This window comes from Argiope bruennichi, chromosome 6, assembly GCF_947563725.1.
Source record: "Argiope bruennichi chromosome 6, qqArgBrue1.1, whole genome shotgun sequence".
Taxonomy (NCBI): domain Eukaryota; kingdom Metazoa; phylum Arthropoda; class Arachnida; order Araneae; family Araneidae; genus Argiope; species Argiope bruennichi.
In genome coordinates this window covers 20,417,572-20,444,473 of record NC_079156.1, presented here as the reverse complement: position 1 = coordinate 20,444,473, position 26,902 = coordinate 20,417,572, and the positions used below count along the sequence as shown (strand labels likewise).

Below are 26,902 nucleotides of genomic sequence, written 5' to 3'. Positions count from 1 at the left end.
TTGTAAATTTATATATATACAAGAATAATAAGAATTACAGTTGTAAGGTTGATATTATGTCCTTTATTGAAATAATTACGAATTAACATAAGATTACACCAAGGCGTGGTGGGCACAGACAAGTTCTGTTTAGTTTAATTTATTATTTTTATGGTATCCTACATCTATATTACGGCGCCTTTTTGAACCTCGGCAAGTTTGATAAAGTTTTGAATAATATTGTTACAAATCTGTAATTTTGCTACCCGGTTTGAATAGTGTCATCGTAATAAAGACCGTTGTACGATCTGTCCTGTGCATGCTGAGTGGGTGCCGCGTCAATGACCTCAGAGGTTGGCGACAAATTTGGCGAGCGTTTGGCGGTTTAACGATGAATTTGGCGACAAAATGGATCATACTGGAAAGTTCGAGAAGTTTCACGATCCATCCAGTAGGAACCAAGATATACTCAGATACACCCTGATTGGTCTGGAAGATTCTAGCCCCGCCTCCCGGAACTATAAAAGGCACTCTGAAGCTGCAAGAAGTGTGTGTATCATCAGAAGTCGTGTATGAGAGTAGTCGGGGTCGCCGACAAGCAACAGATTTTAGAGGATTAGACAGCAAGCAAGCTGCTAAACTAGCGATTAAATGTGCAGTGTTATTATGATTTATTGGGGGTATTTGTTGTAAAAAATTTTTTTAACAATATGAGCTTGCTCCATCTCTGAAAGGCCATAATTAGGTTTCATGTTTGTAAATAAAACATGTCAAATTATTTGATACTTTGTATCAGATACACAAAACTGATACATACCAAAAGTATCATGTACTCGATCAGTTTTTCGATTAGATTAATATAAGTTGGTAATCTGCTAAACCTTATTAGCTTTCAAATTGATACTAGTATATCAATCTAAAAGTATTAGGTCGATATATCCTAGCTTGTAGTTTTGTCTTATCGACGCTATAAACATGTGAGGTGGGTTTTTTTTTTAATTTATGTATTTTATCTCCAGCCATTACCTCCTTGTACCCCATGTAATTGTGCACAATACCACTGAATAATCATCGCCTTCTCCGATACAAACTATATCACCAAGTATTTTTCCACCCCACCCCCTAGGTAATTACTGTCAAAACCAAAGTCATTAGCACAACGACAACAATACTTCTTCCTAAGAAGTGAAATCCCAATTTAGAATCGTCATATTCATATCATGGTAAGATACCAGTCTTGTTACAGATGCGAGATTCGGTATCCATCGAGTACCTGTTTTCAGTTTTGTGGGAGAAATATCGGTAACCTGTCATATTAGGTACATCCGAGTATCAGTATCAACCTGTACCCGAGAACAATTAAATCAGGAATCAATCCAACCCTAGCCACAATACATAGCAAATCTTCCGAAAGTGAGTGCAAACATCTGCTGTCCAAAACGGCTTCTGGTGCCACTTGAATAATCTCACCGAGTTCCACATAATCAGACTGTAATATTGTTGCCTCCAACCCTTACGCTCAAAATAACGGAGACCTAAAAATAATCATTTTAGGGAGAACTGATGTGCTAGTAAGTGCGAAGATCGATGGTGTGTGTTAACTCAATGGCCCTGAACCTCCAAGCATTACGGCGATTAAAAATAAAAAATACACAACGATACCTTTACAATATGAATGTTGAGTACAAAGGTGGATACGTGAGATTTTGCATAAAAATGATAAGAATATTCATCTTATACTAAGGCCTTGCGGTTTAGTATATGAACCCGTCGCAGAGATAATCTCGGACTGGTTTCTCATTCTCCCATAAATACGACGCATCTTTAATGGAATAATGTCTCGAATTTTGGAGCTGACGGTCTCAAAGAAGAGACTGCCCAATGGTCAGTCAAATTCAAAAACAATGTTAGCTGGTGATGCACTGTCAGCACGAAGGCATTTAATTATACCATAAGTTCAAAATTTCCAAATGATCTACGAAGTTTCCTTGCATACAAAATGGAATCTCATCGAATGAATGGGGAAATTTTCCTTTGGCTTTTCCTCATCATTTCTTGCATTCCGTTACCTTTCTTTTTCCAACTGAGTTCAAAATTGTATGCAGGTTTACAATTTTGTTAGAATGATCATGTACTAAAATATATCCATCTAAAATTATTTTAATTATAGTGCCACATACACAGGAATTTGCAAAACAGTTGATGGTCAAACTCATAGACGGATTTAGTACAAAAAAATGACAAAGTCGCATGTCAAATTTTATTCACTTTCTTAGTTTATAGTAATATTAACGCCCCATTTTACATCAACACTAGGGCTATTTTGGGAAGGACCTCAAAATTTGAACCGCGGGCAAATGATGACAACTGAGCTAGCAGCTACTCCTCCCCCCCCCCCCCTCCGATCTTCGCCACATCAGCAGAAGGACATTTACAGACAGATTAAACATGCACCAGACCAGCTTACACGAAGGTGGAAACAGATCACGAATATGGAAACTCCAGTTCCGAAGCCAAGACCTTCTTACCAAGTCACCATGATCCTGTTTATTTTCCTTATTGCTTTTATGTGCCAATGTTTTCATATGCGCAGGGCATACAAATTGGGCAAGGAAGATTTCGTCAAATATTCGAAAGAGAACTACAATATTGGTGTACAACCTGTCGAACAAAATTTTCATGTTATCTGCATAATATTATCTGGAATTCGGAATATTGAACAATATAGTTAATATAGTATACGCTGAATATACACTGAATCTATTTGATTATCTGTTCCGTCTTAATGCAATTATTTCTGTCTTGAAATAAAGATTTTTTTTTTACTTAATGGATATGAAAAACATAAAATCCTTTTTTAGTTAAATTCCTGATACCTTTTTTCGACCATTTATAATAACTATTATAATAACATGTGAAAACATCGGAAAAAGTAATTTATAAAAATAGAAATATATTCCAGACCCTTGTATCTCATTTATTGGTAGCGGGGACGAAGTAGATGAATTGGGTGCCCTATAGACATTACAGTCTAACCAATTTGGATAAAAGGAAACTTTGAAGCTAGGATTTTAAAAAGAAAGCCGCTCGTACAACGCATTTGATTCTATCAAATAATGATTTGATTGACACATAAAGAGTTCCATGACGTAAATTTATAGAACACTTCAACATGTATTGAAGTTAACAAAAGTGATTTGAAAATGACTTTCAGAGGCAGATAAGACAGAATCTGATAGCTTTCGATAATGTTTAATATAAAAATAGTGCTGTATCATATTAATAGAAAATCAACAATTGCACAAAAATTTTATAATTACATGTTTTATTTTTAAACAATTTATTAGTTATCAGTTTCCCACTTCAGACATCAAAAGCAGTTTTTACTAGCTGCATTTTACGATTCTCAAGGGAAAGCATATGGCTTAGTTCAATTTAGCTACATTAATGTCCCGTTCAGGACTATTTTGAGACGTACCTCGTAAGACGTCGCTCATAATCAGGCACATAATTTGGTCAGATGACAAGGATGGCACCTGAGCTGGCATCTTCTCTACAAACTGCCGCACCACACCAGTGGGAAACCGACGTCAGATTTAACGTGCTCCAAGACAGCATACACACCGAATCATGAGTGAATCTGGGTCTCGAACGTAAAGCCCTCCATCCCAAAGGACTAGACCTTGACACTATACCACAACAAAAGCCCTGCGGCAATATTCCTCTTAAGGAAAAAGTAACTAACAGAATTTATAGACAGAACCAATTTATGATCACGTCCAATACAAACTGTAAAAACAAATTTTGGAATACAATGCTCATCTTGAAGTTATGCGATATCCAGCATAACGTCAATATAAGAAATGACTTTTTTTCTCTGGGAGATGTTACCAGGCCGCAGAATGTAAATCTCAGTCATTTTATGAATAAATAGAAGCGCATTTATCCAGAATTAGACGATTTTCCTTTAAACCCAACACATGTTAATAGTAATTTTAACACAATATTACAATACTTTGGAAATTTAAAAATATTAAATGTAATGCTGGGAAAGATTTCTAGCCTTTTACCAACAATTTGAAGATTCTTTGAACTTTTGTTGGGCGTTGTTTTCTTCCGCAAAAGTTGGATATTTCATGAGTATAACAGCCAGTCATAGCAATTACAATAATACGGCTTAGTTCTGTGGTAATGGGGCGACTGGCTGTAATTAAAAAAAATCTAGCACAATTTACATATTTCTACACATGATCACACACTCAGTTTTAAGCGGTGTTATAAAAATAACGGTTATAGCGGAACCCCATGCTTCCATTAATAAAAAAGTTCATTAGTAACTAAATTTCTAATTATTTCGTAGTGCATTGAAAAAACTGTGCAAGATTTTAAATAACACGCAAGTGTCTTTTGTGTATGATTTTTCATGTCCTGTAAAAGTCAAAACATTCTTTACAATTATTAAATAGTGGCTATAATAGCTAATTTACATAAATTTATGTCATCACTTTATACATTTTTCATATATTAGCGTTTGTTTGCTTTTTTCGCACTATCATATTTTTATACATATTTTTTTATGTCAACCCGTTGAATATTGTTCCTTGTGGAAATCAATTATTTTGTAAATATCCTTCCATGATTTATTGGAATTTTTTGCAATTATTTTAAGTATTTATACTTTGTTTTATGGCGGATAAACTTTAATCGCTGAAATGGAATTAATCTTTGTAAAGACGCCATACGCATTTACAACATCTGTGGAATACTAATTTAGATTGAAATTCCTGATGGCTATTTATCGCCTTTTGTTTATAGGGATTATTTTTGAATTTATATAGCAATTGTCAAAAGCCATCATTTGTTCTATAGGCAGAAAAAAAATTAAGATAAGCAAATTATGGTTACAGTATTAAACAGTTTCCTGGAAAGCAACTCGATTTTTACTTTCAAACGTATAACCGACCATTTCCTATCGGAATAATAAAGAACTAAAATGAGTTTCTTGGCATAATTTTAAAACTAAGAGTGTGGGACAAGGAACAGGAAAATTAAATCTGAAATACACATTATATTCAAGATTATTCAAAATTCTCTAGATTTCTTCAAAAATTATGAATGCGAGTTTTTATTCTTTATTATCGGTTTATTAAATATTGGAGTTCAAAGCCATTGATTAAAAGAAAATTTTCAACCATAATACACAAACGATGATGACACTCGAATCAACATATTTCTATAATTGTTATAAAAGTCGTATACTATTCATTCTCATTAGTAGCGTTTCAAAATCGAATTTCAAATCCTGAAGAAACTTGTAAACATAGTCTAAATATGTTTTAAGAACTCATTTTTAATGTAACTATTTGAAGTACTCTATTTAATTAAAAAGTAAAAAATAATTGAATGTTTTGGGCATAAATATTGTTACGAATCTGTGATGCGGCTTCCCAGCATAGTTGTTTCCATCATCAAAAAGAATATTTTACAGTCATCTGCTTTAGACGGAGTCCGGGTGTCGCGTCGGAGGTCCATGAGCTTGGCGACAAACTTCGCAACCATTTGGCGATTTGGCGAGGAATATGGCGAATTTGGCACCAAAATAGATTATACCCGAAACATTGAGAATTTTCCCGATCCGTCCAGTAGGAACGGAGTTACGCCTCGAACGTTCCTGATTGGTTGAGAGGCTTCTAGCCCCGCCTCCTGAGACCTATAAAAGGAGATAGCCTGAGCTGCCGGAGTAGTCGTAGTCGAAAGAGACAGAGTAGAGTAGTCGGAATCGACGATGAAGAACTGGTCCTCCAGGGATTAGCGGAGCAGCGACGGAGTCAAGCTAGTGCTGAACTAAGTTGAGCGCTACTATCTGCAGTAGAGTCTTGTTGTGTGCTGCTGTTTGCACGTCTCGCGTCTGAAGATAATTGTCGTCTTTGTGTAAATAAACGTCGTTGTTTCTTTTTCTACTGCTGATTGAGCGTTCTCCACACCATATAACTTCCACTATCCAAACGAACCCCGGAAATTTCGTAACAATATGAATTTCTATTTAAACATTAATGAATTTTTCCGTAGCAAACTGATTACGCAAAAACAAGTTTTGGAGATTTCTTTTTCTTTCCTAACTTCCAATATCCGTATTCGTTTTATTGATTTAAATTTAATCTCCAAATAATCAGTTTTTAATTCATAAAAAGGAATAAATGCAGGTCACCTCAAGACTTGAATATTGACTTTAACCTAAATTTATTAAATTATCAAATAGGCAAAACAAGCCTCTGCATCTAATAAATTTAGTTTAAAGTCAATACTTTTGATTTTCGAAAAATGATAATTGGAAAATAAAACCCTCCTGAAATATACACTACGGCTGTCAAAAAGGGCCCAGAAAAATGGCTTAAAAAAGGTTTTAATTTAATAGTTAAAATTTATTGCATCTCTTAAAAATACTGCGGAATCTTTTTCTCTCCAATGCACTACCAAATGGTCGGTCGCTTAACAAGAATACAAATTTATTTTATTAACTGATAATTAAATTCTGAAAATATTAATAAATTACATTGGCATAGCTAACACACAAACATGTGAGGCCTTTAGAGCATGAAGTGAGTGAAAAATGGGTTAGAAAAGGACATTTTTGAAAATTTAAAACAAGTTAGACAAATGCGTATAAAAACCTATTTACTACAATCTTGGTCCCGTTTCAATGACTACGATGAGACTTAAAATACTTTCCTATAAACTGAATTTATATATTCAGGTCTGAGTTATGCTTTTTTAAACTTGGGATTTTCAGTTATGAGGAAATAAAACAAATAGCCATCCCTAAAATTTTTTATTTGGTAAAATAGGAATTTTTTTCGAGTTCGCCGGTATTCTGTAATTATCATTCGTTACTATAAAATGATCACATTTAGAAAATTAAACAGTGTGAAACGTATTGTATTCGTAGAAAATATGTACGAAATCCTCAATTCATCTATAGCAAAATGTGAATTGTTGATTTGCATGGATCACTTTATAGCTCTTCGATAAAACGCACTGTGTGTGTGTGTGTGTGTGTGTGTGTGTGTGTGTGTGTGTGTGTGTGTGTGTGTGTGTGTGTGTGTGTGTGTGTGTGTGTGTGTGTGTAAGCCACTCCATTTGATCTAGAACTACCTTTTTTAAATAATTTCGGGGAGGGGGGACCTTCGGAAGGTGACATTATTTTTAATAATTTGTTAGAATTAAAAGCAATGTCTTGACCGTTTTTTCTTGATAATTTCCAAAAATTTCCCTGCACAAAAACGTTTATATCGTTTCAGAAAAAAAATTTGCCAAATTTTTAAAATTTCTAAAAATTTCCCATGACTTTAAACAGTAGTTTGCTGCATAGAAGTTGCATGCCCTTTCATTATTTCAAATATTTGATTTCATGATTTTCTTAATTTTTTGAAAACAAAGAAAAAGGATTGTCTAATGTCAATTAATAATGTAAAAATTAGAATATATATAAATCAAACGGTTATCTTTTTACCGCAATGTGATTATATGGGTATTGACTCAATTAGGACAGCTTATGCACACCATTAGTAGAAAGAGTGCGAGATTATTAAAATAACACGGTTTTAATGCCAGTGACAATTTGTTACTTTAATAAAATTGTATGTATGTATAAGAGATTTAATCGAATTGTTTATGTATAAGAGATTTAATCGAAAGTGAACGCTATCTATTAGTTGACTTTAGGAAACCAGCTGATTGTCAAAAGCGGCTAATGTTAACAAAACTGGCGCTGAACAAATACAAACAAAACTATTCTTCACCAGAAACTAACAGAGTATTCATCAGTACTAGAATTCAATAAAAATAAGCAGATAAAGCATAGCTAGAAGTGAGTATGTCTCTCAGATCAAAATGAGGTTTTAGGCAAAAAAATTAACCTAGTCTAAATTAATAATAAAATTTTCGAAGACATTTTTAGCATAGAAATTGTTTGAGAAACCTTTTTCGCAATTTTTCCGATGTTTATCGCATCTCTTTTTATATATAATGTTACGAATCTGTAATGCTGCTTCCCAGCATAGTTGGTTCCACCATCGGAAAGAATGTTTTACAGTTATCGGTATTGGATGGAGTCCGGTGTCGCGTTGGAGGGTCCCGGAGCTTGGCGACAAACTTGGCGACCATTTGGCGACTTGGCGACGAATTTGACGACTTTGGCGCCAAAATAGATTATACCCGAAACATTGAGAATTTTCCCTATCCGTCCAGTAGGAACGGAGATACGCCTCGAACGCTCCTGATTGGTTGAGAGGCGTCTAGCCCCGCCTCCTGAGACCTATAAAAGGAAGCACCCGTAGCTGCCAGGCGGTGGCGAGTCGAGTGGTGAACCAGTGGTGAATTGAATAGTCGGAGGCGACAGGGAAGAGTGGTCGTGGACCAGTGGAGTCGTTGTAGTTGTGAACCGACGGTGAATTGAGTCGTGGACCAGTGGAGTCGAAGAGTAGTCAGAAGCGACGGTGAAGAACTCGTCTTCCAGGGACTGACGGAGTAGAGCTGCTGTATATACTGTTGTATGCTGCACGTCTCGGCTGAAGATAATCGTCTTGTGCTGTATATAGTTGTTTTTTTTGTGCTGTCCTGTGTGTCTTCGTGTAAATAAACGTCGTTGTTTTATTTTCTACTGCCGCCTGGTGATTGAGCGTTCTTCACACCATATAGCCCCCACTATCCAAACGAACCCCCGGAAATTTCGTAACAATATTTAAGTATATTTCTATAGGCTTCTTCAAAAAAAAAAGTATAATGAAGACAAAAGACTACAAATTCAGTTAATATTTTTGGAAGAAATTTTTTTATGCAAGATATATATATTTCATGTGTTTAAAATAACTCACCGTAAAAAGCATTTAATGAGTTAACCATATTCGTAACAGCAAAAATAAATACGCCATATAACCAAAAGCAAATTAAAAGAACGTAATGAAAAGGATTTTACATTTATATATTTCGAATCGTAATTAAAAACCAATATATGCTTTTAAATAATATTTTTTTACAGTTTTCTATTTATTACCACTGAAAGCGCGATATTTTATCAAATTACCCTATATCAAAAATTATATTTTATTTAAATTCACACGTAGGTGCATTCCTCTTCTCCATATCGCCAAAGGATAACAAGTCTCAAGTTTTTAAATTTATTTTGGATGCGTTAAAATGACTCACTAAATGCAACTAGCAATAAACGCCCACAAATGTGTTTTTATTTTTACAAACACATTTACAAAGCATCGAAGCAATTCAGTAAATTAGACTATTTGTAAAACTTATTACAGTCATCATCTTTCAAACTTTTGGTGGGGAAGGGCTTTTTAAGGCTCCTTGAGGATATAGCAGCCCCTGATGACACATCCATTTGTTGAAACACAATAGCCCTACATTTTACTGCTAGTCAAAGCAAAAAGTAGCAAAAAATAGCTCGTTACAAGGTTCTTAGTCAACCGTGAGTAGTTCCCAAGATAAATCCCGGTCCCTCTCTATCAAAAGAAGAACGGGCGGATGGGAAATTCCATCCCAGCTCTACCCTCCCACAAAGGTCAAGGCCGTAAGGGTCCCTTGTCTTATAGATAAAGGGATTGTCTGCTTTTATTCGGAGGGGAATTTTCGCTTTCGTCATTAAAAAAGATCGGGCGATCGCAGGCACGTAAAGGGTCCAATTGATTGGCAAGACGTGAGATTTTATTCTCCTCAGCAGTAGCCAATCAGAAAGCGGTATTTTATCCTTTTCCTTAACTGCAATGGATGCGGCCGTAATGAGAAGGATAAGTTTGGAATCCTGTATTAGGAAATCCTTCCCTATACAGGTCATTGAGTCGTCAACTGTGGGAGATATAACTTAAAGGGAGTTTCAGTTGTAACTCGTAAAAATTGCACCAATAGAAAAAGACACTGTCAAAGGATATTATTTGAACTCGAACCTTTTGAACTATGTCAAAGGATATTATTTGAACTCGAATACAGAAACCGACTTTACTTTTTCGCATGCGCGAGGTGAAGTTGATTTCACCAAAACGGAAGCGACATGAAATGAATAATCAGGGTGAATACATTGTGTTCCCTGATTATTAGCGGAATCAAGCAGTGTAGCAACTCTTGCAAATTTCAGAATTAAATAAGTCATATGGACAATAAATAAAGACATTTCGAATTCAATTAAAGCTAGAACAATTTTAAATGACTAATGAAAAAAACTCAAACGAGACAAAGTTTAAGGCCTAATAAAGCAATGTGGAAAACTATTCATCTTATTCATTGCATTTCTTTCCTCTGCTCATTAAAATCGTCCAAAAGTGATAGTTTCGACTTCCGAAGAAAATCTTTCTTTCCTTTCAGCTTTAACGGTTATTGTTTCTTTACTCTTTTTTGTTTCTATTTTAATTAACCTCCACGTTTCAGACCTCCCTAAATTTGAAAAACACGTTTTTGGAAATAGTTTATCCGTCTGTCTGTCTACCACAAAAAATAACCCAAAAACACTTTGCATTAAATGGATGAAATTTGGTATATGGTCTTCGTACCAAGCTTGTTGATTTCTACCAAATTTTGAACAAAATCCTTAAAGAGGAAGTCCGGCTGTCAGGATATAACTTAACACGAAAACTACAAAACGAAGAGAACTAGACAGAAAAAATGATACCCAGAATTAACATCTATAGCGTAGACACGTATGAAGTTTGAGCCAAATCCAATAACAGGTTGACTGTCTATCGATCTGAACTTTTAGAAATACGTAAACGCGATTACTCAAAAACGTTATTACATAAATACATCAAACATGATATAGGATCCTGCGACTGAATGTAGTTTTGTGTCAAGTATTTGCTCAATCGGGTTGGAAAAACGTATCTAAAACCTAAATTCGATTTTCGGATACTGTAACAGCACGCCAGCGATTAATCAAACAACTCGCCAAGGATGACGCGATAGATTCAGCAAAAAGGCTAAATTCAGTCAAAAGTTAATATTTCGTAACTATTGTACGATAATGCTATGCAAGAAATTTTGGGGATATCACCTTTATAAGAAAATATGCGAGAAAGTTTTAGGGAGACCACACCGACTGATTCTATCTTCATGTATATAAAAAGAGCAAAGAAATGAGTGTAAACATTTCCTGCTCTGTATAAATTTCAACTCCCTGGTCAGAAACTGCTCGTTTGTTTCTTTAAATTACATGTATGCAGATGAACATGAGAACTCAAAACTAGACGAAAAAAATCTTTGCCTGTGGAAGAATATAAATGCAGTATATTAGTCTGAGGTACATAGTATTTTACACAAAACTGCAGTTTATGAAATTTTGGACAAACTCCTTCAAGGAGAGAACCTACGTTTTATATACAAGATTTCCTTCAATATAATTTTTAAATAAATGCAGAATCCTCTTTTATATAAGACTGAATGCATTTTCCCAATCATTTCAAATGGAAGAATTTTAATAATGTAAAGATTTTACTCTACTCTATAGATAAGCCCGCTCTGTTCTGCTGAATAAAAATAAATATTTGTTTACATGTTATCGATGCTAAAATTGGCAATTCATTATTTTCTTCACAAAGTTGTTTGGTCCACCACAAGAGGTATAGACGATGCAGTGAACGCATCGCAATTTCTGTACTTTACGTTCTCCTTGCTGATGAGAGGATATATAATACAAACACACAATAATAACACAAGGTTATTGACACTCAACAATAAACGATCTTTCAAAATTTAGATTTTTTTTTAAATAAAATTTAATCATTTTTCACATTTACTCTTAATAACGATGTTATTGCAAAAGCCATTTTTGTACCATTTTAAAATTTTAAAAATTAGCTTATCAGTGTTGCCAATTTTAAATATAATTTGTAATTAAATTTTTTATTATTGCATTAAAAATTTAACTAAATTTATTGTTCCATCAAATGTTTTACTTGCAAGTTTTTACGAATATTAATCTTAAAAAATTACTCTCTTCAGACATTTCCGAAATATTTTCACTTTCGCCTTTATTAACAATGTTTATCGGTTGTCATTCTTTTCGAAAATGGAGAAACGTAAAAATAGTTGTGCACAGAATGGAACGACTAATACAATCAAGCCACATGAAGAAAGGCATACACAAATCATGGCTAAAATCTTATAGTTTAATAATATGCTGAATACTAAAAAACTAAAGTTTTGAACATGTTTTGTCATTTATATCCAAAAAGAAAAATTAAATTACATAAGTATTTTCTTCATTTATCCTCACGTCCTCACCCATTTTCAAATACGATCATTTAAAGGCAGTTTGACTATCCCCATATAAATACTGAATATTTCAATGAAAATCAAAATGCTATGTATTTAAAAAGCATTTAAAACTGATGTTATAAATCAAAAACAAAGAAATTTTAATAACGTTTATCTATTTCTCAAACAAAAAAATTATACTATTATTTGCTGTGTTGTAAAACTATGAAAACTCAACCCAGCTTTTGTGAACGGAAAAGTGGATGTCACGTTCCTTTTACTTACAGAAAAAGAAATCGAATCGAATCATTGTGAGAAAATCCCTAAAAGTGACAAGTTGAAAAAATAATACTTTTTGACTCTTAAGAAGTGACGGTTCAAAATGACATTCAAGCTTTTCCTTTTTCAATCACGCATCACAACTGCAGTGACACAGCCGTTTTTACTGCTGATTCCGTGCGTGGGCGATGAATGCGTTGGGTAAGCTGAAATCTTCTTATCATTAAAAAGAAAAGAAATAATCAGCAATTCTTTCCCCCATCGACTATGGTGGATACATTCACTGAAGGGTGTCATTGGAAATGCGAGATCCCAAAAACTCATTTTTACTTTTTTTATATACGTAGTAGAGAAAATAGCGAAATCGTCAAAAAATTCGAACTCCAAATTTTGTTGAATCTTTACATTTTAGATCTCGGAGTTCGAAGAACCCAATTTTGGAAAATATCTTTCTGTCATAACTCAAGAACGCTTTGACCTAGGGCGGATGAAGTTCGGTTTAAGGCATTTAGGCCAAATGTGTAGATTTCCATCCGATTTTGAATAAATCCCGTTCAGAAGAAGTCTGTCTGTACAGTTGTACAAATATAAATTAACCTAATAACTAGAAACGAAGAGAGCAAGATGGATAAATTTCAATATACAGATTTAACAGTGTAGATATCTAGTAAATGATGAACTGAACCCAAAAGGGGAAACTCCGACAATTTGTACTTTCAGAATCATGTTAATACGATAATTCAAAAATGTAACGAATTAAATATATTAATACGATGATATCCGCTTTGAATTTCTCCCTCTGTCATTCATATGATCCTACCGGTCACCCCCAAGGCAATCAACGTATTAAATAAGGAGTGTAATTTTGTGACGGCAAGTGTAATTCTTTGTCAAATTTTAGTTTCAAACGGTTGGGAAAAAATGCTTCTAAAACAAATTGATTTTCTGATACTATTAACCCAATGCCAAGGATTAATCGCCAAAAAACTAGCCAAGGATCACACAATAGATTCAATAAAAATGCTAAATTCAGCCAAAGATTAATATTTTGTAAGTATTATACACCAAGGCGTTTTTATCCTTACCCAAGCTTCATAATTTTTTGAGAGGTTTGAGGAATAAGTCATTTATTAGAGAATATAAGAGAATGTGTTGGAAAGACTGCTCGAGCTATTCCAGTTAAGCTAACAAATATTTTAAGAGATAGTCGATAAACTAGGAATATAATAAATTTTTCATCCACTGTTATCAATGTATTTTTACTTTTTCGCAATATATTTCAAAGTAATTAGGGATTCCAATATTAATTTACTAGTTAATAGCGAATATTTCTCTCCAAATGTACGAATACCATATAATTTATAACAATATACAATAATACCATGTAATTTATTAAATTTCCGATAAAAATTACGCTCAAATATAAAACCCTTCTTATTGTCTTGTCTGCGAAGTATATAAAAAAGAAAATACTGCCAAAAAAATATCAAACCCCAGATTTTGCAGAATGTTCACAATTTAGACCTTTTTTCGATAAATATTTTCGGAAATGTCTATCTGAACAATATAATTCCAAGAACACTTAGACAGGATGACATTCGATATGTTGTATTGACACGAAATTTTTAGATTTCAATCATATTTTGAAAGAAATCCATTCTCAGAAATATTATACAAGCGCACATGAATATGATCACTATAAAATGTAGAAAGCTAGATATATAAAATTTGGTATAGTTTAGTCTCTTAGAGATTCTTATCACATTTGGAATCAAATCCAGCGAGGGGTTGACTTGTCAATCAGGACACACATACATGTAAACAAGATCACTCAAAAATTGTTGTACTAAGTCAAATTTTGGCTTTCGTCGGGCAATAAAAAAACCCTCTAAAATGCATACTCTTTTGCATTGTACTAAGAAGCACAAAACTCTCATATGTGGGATTCTGAAAATAAAATCCTGTGAACTCGTAAAATCATTACCTAGCCAGAGTACAGAATTTTTATGCTGGATGGAGAGAGAATTAAGAAATATGCGGGAAATTTTTGGATAGACCATTTCTCTGATTCTTACTTGAGATTTTTTTAAACAACAATTTGGAATTATTAACAGTAGATAATCCACCAGTAGACAATCCAGAGTTTATTATATTTTATAAATCATTCAGTAGAAAGTAAAAGAGGGGTTGTTTTATGTCTTAACTATTTTTGTTACTACAGAAATGAAATTATCAAGAAAGTATTAAAATGACATCACTTTCAATGATATTTCCGGAAAATTGTTCCCATAGTTTCTGTAGCATCTTTAACCGTGACTGTGCCACTAATGATAGGATTGTACTTCAAAGAGGAAGTTGTTAAAGGCAGACGATTTCAATTTCAAACGCACGAGCTTAAACTCTATAGTAAAAATTATAAAAATTGTCTCGCTTTTCATCTAATAAATACATTTTATAGAAGAAATATTGGTTTTATACTTTATATCAGAATGCATTTATTTAACTTTTTAAAAAGATGAAACTTTTAATAAGGATATTTTTTTTTCAATTCATATAACAGCAAAGCATAGCGGATTTTCTTATGTATGCGCAAGTTGATGAATATTTAAAGATTTAAATCACCGAAATTATCTTATTCGAAAGGAAAATTGCACTCAAATTTATATGCGAAAGAGAAGTGGCGGCTCATTGATAAATATATACTTATATAGAACTGAATATTTTTATATTATATTATATATATATATTCGCATAGTTAGTTTTTATTTCGTTACGTCAAAGATGTCCTGGCATTAACTGAAGAATTTTTTTTTTTTTTAACATTTAGTTATGTTAAGTATCAGAGCAAAGACAAATGAGGGTACTTTTGAGATAAACCTCGTGTCCCTACTTAAAACAAATAGCAAGGATTGCTTTTGAAATGAATGAAAAATGCTGACAGTGGTCATTTTTCCCTTCTTGTGCTATTGCTTACAAAAAATACATCAAAGAATTAAAGTATGATCGTATTGGATCTCATTTGCTGGGTATTTATAAATGAACATCCCAACTTGTCAGGACTTTATTGTACATCGGAAATAAAAAATTACAATTGAAAGCTTAACCGTCTTCACCGATTTATTTTCTTTACTATGAAATTAGATGAAGTCTTCAATTTTGAGAATGTTTTGTTTTGATTCAATTGAGAATTCATATAGAATACTTTAGATTTTATTTATTCTACGTAATTTTTGTATAGCATAACAATTATGAACAGTTTAATTGTTGTTTAAAAGAGGTAAAATAAAATGAATTGATGCACCCATGGCGTACGGCAAACCGGTTAAGGGGTTAAATTCAGTGCATTTATAAGCGTTCTGTGTGAACCCCTACAGAAAATCGAAGGTTATTGAAACGATACGATAACTCATCCCACAATTTTTTCTGCATTGCAGGTGTGAAAGTTTGAAAGGATGCAAATATATCTCCATGGCTATAAGTGATTTTTTTTCCTCTTGGACTACATCAAACTAATATCAGTAGGTGTTTGTTCCCCCGTCACCAACAGACGCTGACAAGACTTGTGTTTCTGCAGGTTTTCGAAACGTCACATCAGAGATGCTGAAAAAGTACGAGTTATTCTATCGCCTTGATATGGACCTGCCTATTAATGAACACCTATAACCGTATTAAATTTAAATTTAAATTTTCAACTATTGTTTGTAATTTCCGAAGATGAATTGACGTCGTTTTATTTTAATATCCCTGCAAAGTTTGGATATTCATTTAAAAAGACTCTGTATAATAATTTAGTTTACTAGTAAATAAATTTAAACAAATATATAAGTTGGTAAAAAAAATTGTTTAGATACAGATAATCTAAAGCAGATGAGATTTCCCCACTAATACGATTCTTTCTTATAATTAGAAGCCTAATTACGTCTTATTCTGTAAATTTAATCTTGCATAACACCCGTAAAATAGAATAATGAAATCTTTTTGTAGGATTTTATTCTGTGACTTATTTCAGCACATTTACTTTAAACGTAAGCTCTGGCTTAAGACTCAACAATGAATTAATTGCAATGTTCTAGATCATAAAATTTATTAATTAATTTCATTAATTACATGAATCTATAGTTTCAACATCATGGTTCAATACACTGCATCGAACATTAATTAGGATAATTGGTTTAAAGTGTAATCAGATATTGCTTTTACAGACGAGATGATTAGAAATTCGTATTAACTCTTTAATTAGCCAATGCACATATAATGACGAGAAGTGCTAAATTAAAAAAATAATTAACAGCCCCAAAATTAAATGTGTAAAAGTTTAATCAGTTTTAATACAAGTGCTACGAAGCACCATTTTTTATTTTTTATTTTACGAATTAGAAGCGAAATATTTGCAAAAAAAAAAAAAAAAAAGATTTATGATTTCATAAGCGAATTATAATCAATGCATTTAATTTAAACATATAAAAGCTGAAAACTTCCAAGTTTCAGAAAAATCATGGATTAAAATTCTGTGGTTGCCAAAAACTTATTACAATTTTTCATATAAATGAAAAATGGTATAAAGTTTCAAATCACAATTTAATATAGAACGGGAGCGGATAAAAAAAATGGAACAGAGAAAATATCGTAATTAAAAGAATGTTTTTTTTTTTAATTCAATCCTTTAGATCCATCACTATAATATAACTTTTAGACTTTTTTTCTTCTTTCCATTATTTTCTAAAATTTATTCCTAATTAAATAGCAATAATAATTTGCACAAAAAATTATATATTTAAAATCATTTTAAAAGCTCGTACAAATTACATAATTACTAACTAATACAAAAACTCCAGTGTTTAAAATATGCAGAAAATATTAAAATTTTAAAAAATCTATATGGAAATAAAATGGCATCACTAAAAATCTTTCTTTTATTTTAAAGTATTAGAAAAATAGTTTCGTGCAATAATATACCTCTCAATCATAAAAAGAAGAAAACATTGTTAGATTAAAAAATTCTTTTTATTGAATCCCTAATACCCAAGAAGCAAAAATTTGCCAAATTTCATAGATTCAATTCCAATGTAGAGTGTTTCTGAAAGCTTTTTCCTCTATATATGTCAATTTGTAGACAATTCTATTTATAAACATTGATAAAAAGAAAAAATTTAAAACTTTAAATTTAAACACGCATGCAGTATGTGAATTTGAAATAACTGAAGTAATATATACTGTCTAAAGGTTTTAATTATTTTTTATTCATTTCATGCTTATATTCAATTTTTGCATAATTCTTGGGGGGGGAGGAGAAAAGGTATTTTATAAATAAAAATTTATTTGTCTTAAACTAATAATTTGTCTTATTTATATACATACATTTTTTGTCACTCGGAATTTGCACAAAAATTCTAACCCTATTTCAGATATTGAAAATCAGAAATAAATTGAGATTTAAAGAAAAACATTTAATACTAACACTCTTATTTCTATATTAAATATTACAAAAAAATCGCGTGTTTTTTTAAATTTCAGTTGACTAATGGATATATATATATATGTAAACACAATTTTGAAGCAAGTCGTGGCCGAAAAGCGCGAAGACACTTCGAATTTTTAAATTTTGAAGTTATTCCATCCCTGGAGGCATAATTTATGCACAAGAAGCGAGGGTGAACTGACGCCCGTTTTCAAGCGATACAAGAGCAGAAGAGCATAAAAGAATATTTTCCCTAAATTATTTATACTATGAGATTCCGATAGGGATTCCTTTACAAATGTCGATTTAGGTAAGGGAATTATAGGGATCTTTTAAAAGAATGTGTTGAACAACAAATTTATCTTTTCACTAGGAGTGGGGGAACTTGTCGATGTCAACAATTTTACAAAGTTCCTGTTGAATTAATTAAATACAAAAAAGGTAGAATTAGATCAGGAAATAAGCGAATATTTTAGAATGAAGTTAATATGGATTGAATTAAGATAAAACTTTGGAAATTAATTAAGTTTAAATTAGATTTTAAAATGTTAGTTAAAATTAGATTGATTTAAATTGGATTTTTATGATATATATGTAAAAATAATTTTTTTGAAAGCAGAAGACAGTTTCGAAGACAGAAAGACGTTTTGAATATGTAACTTCGTTTTATTCCCGTCCCGGGAGACATGATTTTTTGCACAAGCAGAAGCGACGAGCACAGCATAGAACGACACAATACGAAATGAGAAACGCTGATGAAAATTTTATCCCTGTGAATATATACTGTGAGATTTTAATAGGGGTTTCCATTACGTGCCAATCACAAGTAAGGGAAACATAGGTATCTTTTAAAATAATGTGTTAGATCGACACATTTTTATCCCTTCACTCGGAGTGTGGGAACCACTGACTTAAGCACTTTTACAAAGCTTTTGTTACATTCATTAAATAGAAAAAGTGGAATGGGATCAGGAAATAAGAGAATGTTTTAGAATGAAGTTAATATGAGCTAGTTTAAGACAAAACTTAGGAAATTAAGTTTAAATTAGATTTTAAAATATCATTACGCCTGCATATTATATATATATATATATATATATATATATATATATATATATATATAGCTCCTTATTAAAAATTTATGAAACATTTAAAAATTTATTAGATTATATCAAAACAAATCCTTTAATACAATCTAATTTTGCATAGAACTGCTATATAAACAACCCTTTATTTATACACTTTACAGAAGTAATTTTTTTCTTGTTAAAACGCCAGCTTTTTAGAATAATCTGTTTCGAAATAATTCATTGCGATTGTTAGAAATAAATGATTTATTATTGCTTACTCAGATTGAGACCATTTTTTTTATTTTCTATATCGATAAATCTCATCATTATAAAAGGAATTTAAAATATTTTATCCCCCCCACCCCATTTACTAATTTCATTTTATATGATAAGATTATATAGCACTGCATTCACAGTCAAAAAATATATTGATCCAGTATTCGTATATTTTCTATCCAATTAACAAAAGCTCTGTGCTACAAATAATCTAATAACTCATTCTACCTTTAGTTTCGTCTGAAGCATGCATAGCAAAGAATGTGATTATTCGCTTCATCAAAATAAACTTTTTTTTCCACTCGGAGGAAATCCGAATCAAGCCCGACTGCTTCCAGAAATACTCGAATAAATAGATGCTAACGGCAAAAGGGTGCATAGTACAATATTTTTTGCAGCAGTGTTAAGTAGTCGTAACATTAATCTGCAAAACTGATTCTGAAAAAAACGAGAGGGCTCAGTTTTTGCATTTTCGTACACGAAGTATAGAGAATAGTACTGTAATCGATAAAAACTGAAGATTTTGAGGAACTCTTTCGAATAACTGGCACTTTTGACGACTCTGCATGTTTCAGACCTCTCCGAGTTCGAAAAACACAGTTTTGGAAAACTCCGTCTGCTTATCTTTCTGAGACAAAGCTAACTCAAAAACTCTGCGATGAAAGGGTTGCATTTGTTATATGATCTTTGCACCATATTTGTAGATTTCTATCAAATTTTGTGTAGAATCCACTCAGAGGAAGTATGTCTGGCTGTTCAAATACAATTTGACAAGATAACTACAAAACGAAATGAGCTAGATGGATAAAATTTGGCACCTAGATTTGACATTTGTATTGTTGGTACCTATCAAATTTTGAGTAAATCCAACGAAGGGTTGCAACTATTAATTTAGAATGGAACAGACTCGGTCGTGTTCTTCAACTCAAAATAGAGCAATGTCGCAATATATGGTTTTTGAACTTCTGCTTCCCCCAAAAAATGCGACATTTAGTGTCAAATTGTAAACTTTTTTGCATTTTAACAATAATAAATAAGAATTTAACATTCATCTATGACATTACCAATGAAAGAAGCGTCGATTTCTTTAGAAAATTCAAGGGGGGAAACTATAGTGAACCAAATTTACGAAATAAGCCAATTTCTCTTCGTAAAAAGACAAATCGCTTTGATCTACCTCTTCAATATCATTTGTCATTTTTTAATTTATTTATAGACCACTACAGCATGTGCACCAAAACGAATTTTCATACAGTTACCTGTAGTGGTGTATAAATAGATTAAAATAATAAGAAGCGAAGTGGCAGAACTAAGCGACCTGCCTCTTGTAGAGAAATTTGGTACTGAATTTCTATCTTGTATCTTTTCCCTTCACTATTTTGTAATAAAAACCCACCGGTGCGTTAACTGGTAATGTAACGGATGGAGCTTAAACTCTCAAGTTTTCTATCGATTTAAGATTTCTCAAAATAAAAGATTTTAACAAACAAGATAAACCCTTAGCGAATATGGAAAAAAAATTACTTTATTCATTCATTGCATAAGATCGGCATCATCTGGATCGAAGCTCTACAATTTCAATAAAAGAATTATCCCTCGACGGACCAACGAAATAGAAATGAGGCTAAAGAAGTATATAGATGGATCTTGGCATGCGACGTTTAAAATTCTTTTAGTTGATTTCATTTTCTGAAGAACGGGAAATCGCCATTACTGCGCTGCTACCATGGATTGGGATATTTCTTTGAGGCTTAACCCCCTTCGCATACAATGACGAATCTGACTAATGCATCGAATTACTGAATTTTGAATTTAAAATCTTCAATTAGGTTAAAGTATTAAGTAATTTAAAATGAAAAACTATTTACAAACGCTTAAACATCTCAAATGCCCTTATGTAATAGGAATTAATGCCCCAAATAGAATATGTCATCTAATTAGGCTGTTCATCTAATTAGGTTAAATAGTAAAAAATCAATCGACGTTAGGATGATCCGATCATAAGTTTTCATCACTTTCTGATTTCAGCTATTTATTATACATTATGATTTAACTACTACCAGAATTGTTCGATATTTGTCAGAAATAGGATCATAAGAGCCTCCAATTAAAAAATCTGCGCAGGAAATTTCATTGAATAATTTGTCAAGTAACTGATTTCTATATTCAGTGGTAAAGAGCGGAAACAGCGAGATCCAACCGTTAATCATTAACAACTATTAATAAAAATGCAAATTAACCATTTTCTTTTTGCATTAACAGTAACAGCAAACTGCACGAAAAAAATTTTTACAGGTTAAAAAACTAAGTTCAACTTATTCTACTTAAAAATCCCGTTTTCAAGACCACCGGAGGACCAGTCGGTGGAAATCCTCAACACTAGCACCCGATGGCAGAAATATGACTTCTAGCTCATATGAAGATGACACACACATTCGCTTGCACAACCCCATTTTACAGGAGGGCACATTCACACACCTCACAGATAGAACACAGATGAAGAACAACCATGCCCGAACCGGGATTCGAACCCGGGACGCGCAGATCACGGCGAAGATGCGCAACCCCTACGCCAGGACGCCGGCACTAACACGAATGAAAGCCGAATCAGCAATTGTGTGAAAATTGTACATCATAGCAGTAGAAATTAGCAGCACAATAAGAAAAACTAGAACGTATTCAACATACAGACTACCGCATGATACGACTGGGATTCTCTCTTATCTAAATAAATGACTCCTTTTCTACTACGGGGCCCAACGTTGAACCTGGTTCGACATTCTAAAGTATGCATCGTTTTCACATTCTTGTTACACTATTATTAAACCAGTGACAGTGCTCCCCACAATATTTTTTTCATACTCCCTAATGAAGGAGAATCTGTGTTTTAGATGCGATGTGTGTTTAGGCTGTTCATTTTCTCAAAAGATTGAAGCAACAATTTGACAGAACGACTACTGCAGTCACAAAATAACATACCAAGTTTGATATATTTAAGTCATTTCGTTTTTGAATTATCGCTTCTGAAAGTATGAACCAACGCCTCGTTGGATTTGGCTCAAAATTCAATAGATGTCTTCCATATAGATGTTACATCTTTGTACCGAATTATATCCCTCCATTTTGTGATTATTGTGTTAACTCATATTCAAACAGACTTCCTCTGAACGGATCTTGTTCAAACTTCGACAGTAATCTACAAATTTGATGTATATACCAAATTTCACTCAGCCAGACCAAAGCATTTTTTGAATTATATTTATCACAGACAGACGGCCATAATATCAATACTAAAAATGTTTCTTCCAAACTCATGGATGTCTAAAACGTGGCGATTCTTCAAAATCTCGAGTTCGAATTTTTTGACGATTACAATACTTCCTCCATATTTTGCATCCAGAAATAAATTAAAAAGTTGGATAATAGCAAAAAACATTCCCTTTATTTTGAGTCATTATAACAAACTCTCTAAGCATTTACGAACTCTCTAAGCATTAAAGGGATCCTTACGTTCGCATGTATAACAATGCATCTTATTACTTTCCGGACTGCTAAAGACTAAGGGACAGCAAACAAGTAATCATCTAAACAAACTATTGGATACAGACGCAATTTATGGCAGAGAAGGTATTAATACGCTCCAGTACAGCATCGATGGTGGACCTTTGAAGAGATCTTCTCTCCTGAATCTAAGACTGCCACCAATACAACGCAATTCCCTCCAATATCCTTCTATAGTCGACATCACAAATGACGATTTATATAGCTTTCATAAACTAATAAAATGCATGACGAAAATTTAAACGAAAAATTGCGTAATAGACAAAATTCTCCGATTAAAAATTGGATTTTCTTCCAATTGCAGGCAAAATTATTCTAAATAATATTTAGATAAAACAATCATTAAAGATCAAAGAAATTATGATAAGTAATTGAGTATGAGAATGCTATGATAAATAATAAAATTTCAAAAATTACATATCCATATTTGTGCTCCTTTGCCAAAATATAAATATACGTCAAAAAATTTAATTCCAATTTATCAGAAAATTCATACTTTGCTATCATAAGCTAGCTAATGGCTTACAATGAAATTTAAATTTTAAAATTAAACGGAAATGCAAAAGACTTTTCAATGAACACTCCAGCAAAATTAGCATATGTTTTATATAAATCGTTAAAGTTAACTCATTGAAATATAATTTTACTAATATGAGATACACAGGACATTGTCATTTCAAGACCAAATAATCTAGATATTTCTAATAAAATAGAAAAATGAAAAAAAAAAATTTAACATAAAATTTCAAACCGGACATTTTGGAGAAATAATATCTTTCGAAAGTTGCAGCATAATATTTATATCTTAGTATGAAAATCAGAGCATTTGAAATTTAAAAAATATATGGATTTAAAATTGCTTGAATATATTTCTAGAAGAATACTGTAATAAGAATCGAATTAAGAATTTCAAACAAAAGACCGATTCCAAGAGAACAACCCATTTGATTTGCATTTAAACAAAGATAATTTAAAACTAAACATTCTTTGCATCTTTTTGCATTTAAATATAAGTTAAATCATCGCATCGTTTCTTTACAGTACTGCTATCGAATATAGAAACATAACTGTATTCATACTGGTTTATCCGCACAGTTTCTCAATAGAATTATACAATTTTTAATAGACAAAAATTGTTACTAAATGATTAATTTGTAAATCATCTTTATTTTCCGTGGTAAATAAAACTGAAATACCTCTTTGAAATTTATAATTATATTTCCAAATGAATATAGAAAATTTTTCGAAAATGGAATTCTATACAGATCTGATACTTCATGCAATCCTGCTTCCCTTTTTATAATTTAAATTGTTTGATCCTTTTGACAACGATTTTATTTAAATGCCCGAGGCAACAGCTGATTTTCGACATTTCTTTTTGTCATTTCGTCTATATAAAAACAGAACATATCTTTTATTAATATAAAAATAGCATTCCATGATGAATTTTATATAGATAATGAATTCCTTATCACAATCGAAGGATCAAAATTTTACAAAATATATTTCTGCTGAGTTTATACACAGTTATTTTCAATAATTTCTAGGATAAAATCAAAAAAAAATTATATTTAAACTAAAATGATCAATAAAGGATCATATTTAAAGAGTTAAATGCCATTTTTTAAAACAGTATTAAATTAACATTCAAAACAACATAAAAAATGGAGTTTATTCATAATATTCCAATAGGAATTTAAATAACCTTGCGAACATAAATTTAAACCACATAGCGAATTCAATGACAATAAAATAGAGAAATTTAAATAAATAATAATTCATACCTGCAAATTATGCCTAAATTTTAAACAAGCGCAGAATTCTACAAAATTAAATTCCACGACAGTTAAAACCGAACACAGAATTATAAAAAATAATCTAAAAAATTCACTCAAATGATACGCATTCAGGTGAATATTTTCTGTACGAACAAGAACAAAATTTGGAATAAGAAAGAACTTACCACAATTTTCAGTAGAACACCGGGAAAGAAACGCCAGTTGCAAGTAATATCCCCGGTACTTTCCTCTGCGACTTCACCGAACGACTACAAGCATCATTTTGAAAACTACCAGCTAAGACGTGGGCTCAGCGCGCATGCGTCACCATTTGACAGGTCCTTTTGAAAGTAAAAATGAAAAAAAGGACTCGGATTGGGTGTTATGGAAAACATTAAAAGAGTATAGTTGAACTGAGGGTTATTTAATTACATTTTAAGACTTTCATTGAAAAAAGATACTAAAAGCTGTTGCAAATTTTGGTCAAATCATTTATCGATTTTCTACAATTTTTTTTTTTTTTTTTTTTTTTTTTTTTTTTTTTTTACTTTTTTTATTTACGAAATGTAGAGAAAGTGTTGTAATTGTGAACATATTCGGTCTCGAAATTTTGACATATCTCTACATTTAAAATTGTCTGAGTTTGAAAAACTCATCTTACGGAATATGTCTCTCTATACGTCTGTCTGTAGCAAAGATAACTCTTATTTTTTACTTTTTTATTTACGAAATGTAGAGAAAGTATTGTAATTGTCAACATATTCGGTCTCGAGATTTTGACATATCTCTCTCTACATTTAAAATTGTCTGAGTTTGAAAAACTCATCTTACGGAATATGTCTCTCTGTACGTCTGTCTGTAGCAAAGATAACTCTTATTTTTTACTTTTTTATTTACGAAATGTAGAGAAAGTATTGTAATTGTCAACATATTCGGTCTCGAGATTTTGACATATCTCTACATTTAAAATTGTCTGAGTTTGAAAAACTCATCTTACGGAATATGTCTCTCTGTACGTCTGTCTGTAGCAAAGATAACTCTTATTTTTTACTTTTTTATTTACGAAATGTAGAGAAAGTATTGTAATTGTCAACATATTCGTCTCGAGATTTTGACATATCTCTACATTTAAAATTGTCTGAGTTTGAAAAACTCATCTTACGGAATATGTCTCTCTGTACGTCTGTCTGTAGCAAAGATAACTCTTATTTTTTACTTTTTTATTTACGAAATGTAGAGAAAGTATTGTAATTGTCAACATATTCGGTCTCGAGATTTTGACATATCTCTACATTTAAAATTGTCTGAGTTTGAAAAACTCATCTTACGGAATATGTCTCTCTGTACATCTGTCTGTAGCAAAGATAACTCAAAATTGTTTCGAGCTAGATGGCTGAAATTTAGCGTACGGTTTTTACACTAAATTTGTAGATTTCTGTCAAATTTTGAGCAAAATGTATTAAAAGGAAGTCTATCTGTGCGGTTGTTCGAATATAACAAGATAGCTACAATTCGATACACAGATTTAACATTCTCCAGATTTTAAATATTCTCCATTAAATTTCTGATAAAAAGGATACGTGCAAAAATAATACAAAAATAAATTTCCTGTAATTTTCCTGTTTTTTTGTTTGTTTTTGTGTGTGTGTGTGTGTGTGTTTAGGGAAAATATTGATACCGATAAAAAAATGCAGATTTTATTGTCTTCTTATTAGAAACTTTGGATAATAGAAAATAAAATCCATCATTTTATCCGACATGAAAAGGTGTTAATACATCGCACTAATAGCCCATAAGATTTTGGGTTAGAGTAAGTGGGTTCGAAATTCGATTCCAACGAAAATTCGAAGTGTATGCGAGTTTAGTATACATTAAATCTCCCATCATGGATCTAAAGCTATTTCATTGGGGGAAGTTTGAAAATAAGATATCGACTTAGATGTTAGATATCGCTTTCATCATCTGATAATGATTCAAAATGGCAAATTTCCCCTAGAAACAGTTCAAAAATAACCCGATGCATAATTATTCATGTAATGATTAGGAAGTTAAACGTGATAAATGTGTACAAAAAAAGCTGAAGGAAGGGTAGATCCGCTAATACTCTAAAATGCTTTGAACATACTCCGTCCCTGGAGTCATAGAAGGGGGTGGGCGTCCCTAAGAGGATGCCAGTTCGAAGAATTGTACAGTGATGTAGCTGAATAGTGATAAAGACAGCAACTGGCCACAACAAATCCGGTTGA

The 26,902-nt window shown here is 32.1% G+C and overlaps 1 protein-coding gene across 1 annotated transcript in view; it reads right to left on the bottom strand.

Annotated features, from left to right (window-relative positions):
• The window catches only part of LOC129971375 (tumor protein p53-inducible protein 11-like), a 404,928-nt gene extending 379,996 nt beyond the window's left edge, over positions 1–24,932 (bottom strand). Inside the window, exon 1 of the mRNA XM_056085081.1 lies at positions 24,842–24,932. The gene's annotated coding sequence lies outside the window, so the exon portion shown is untranslated. The remainder of the gene's footprint in view (positions 1–24,841) is intronic.
• Positions 24,933–26,902: the final 1,970 nt, after the last annotated feature.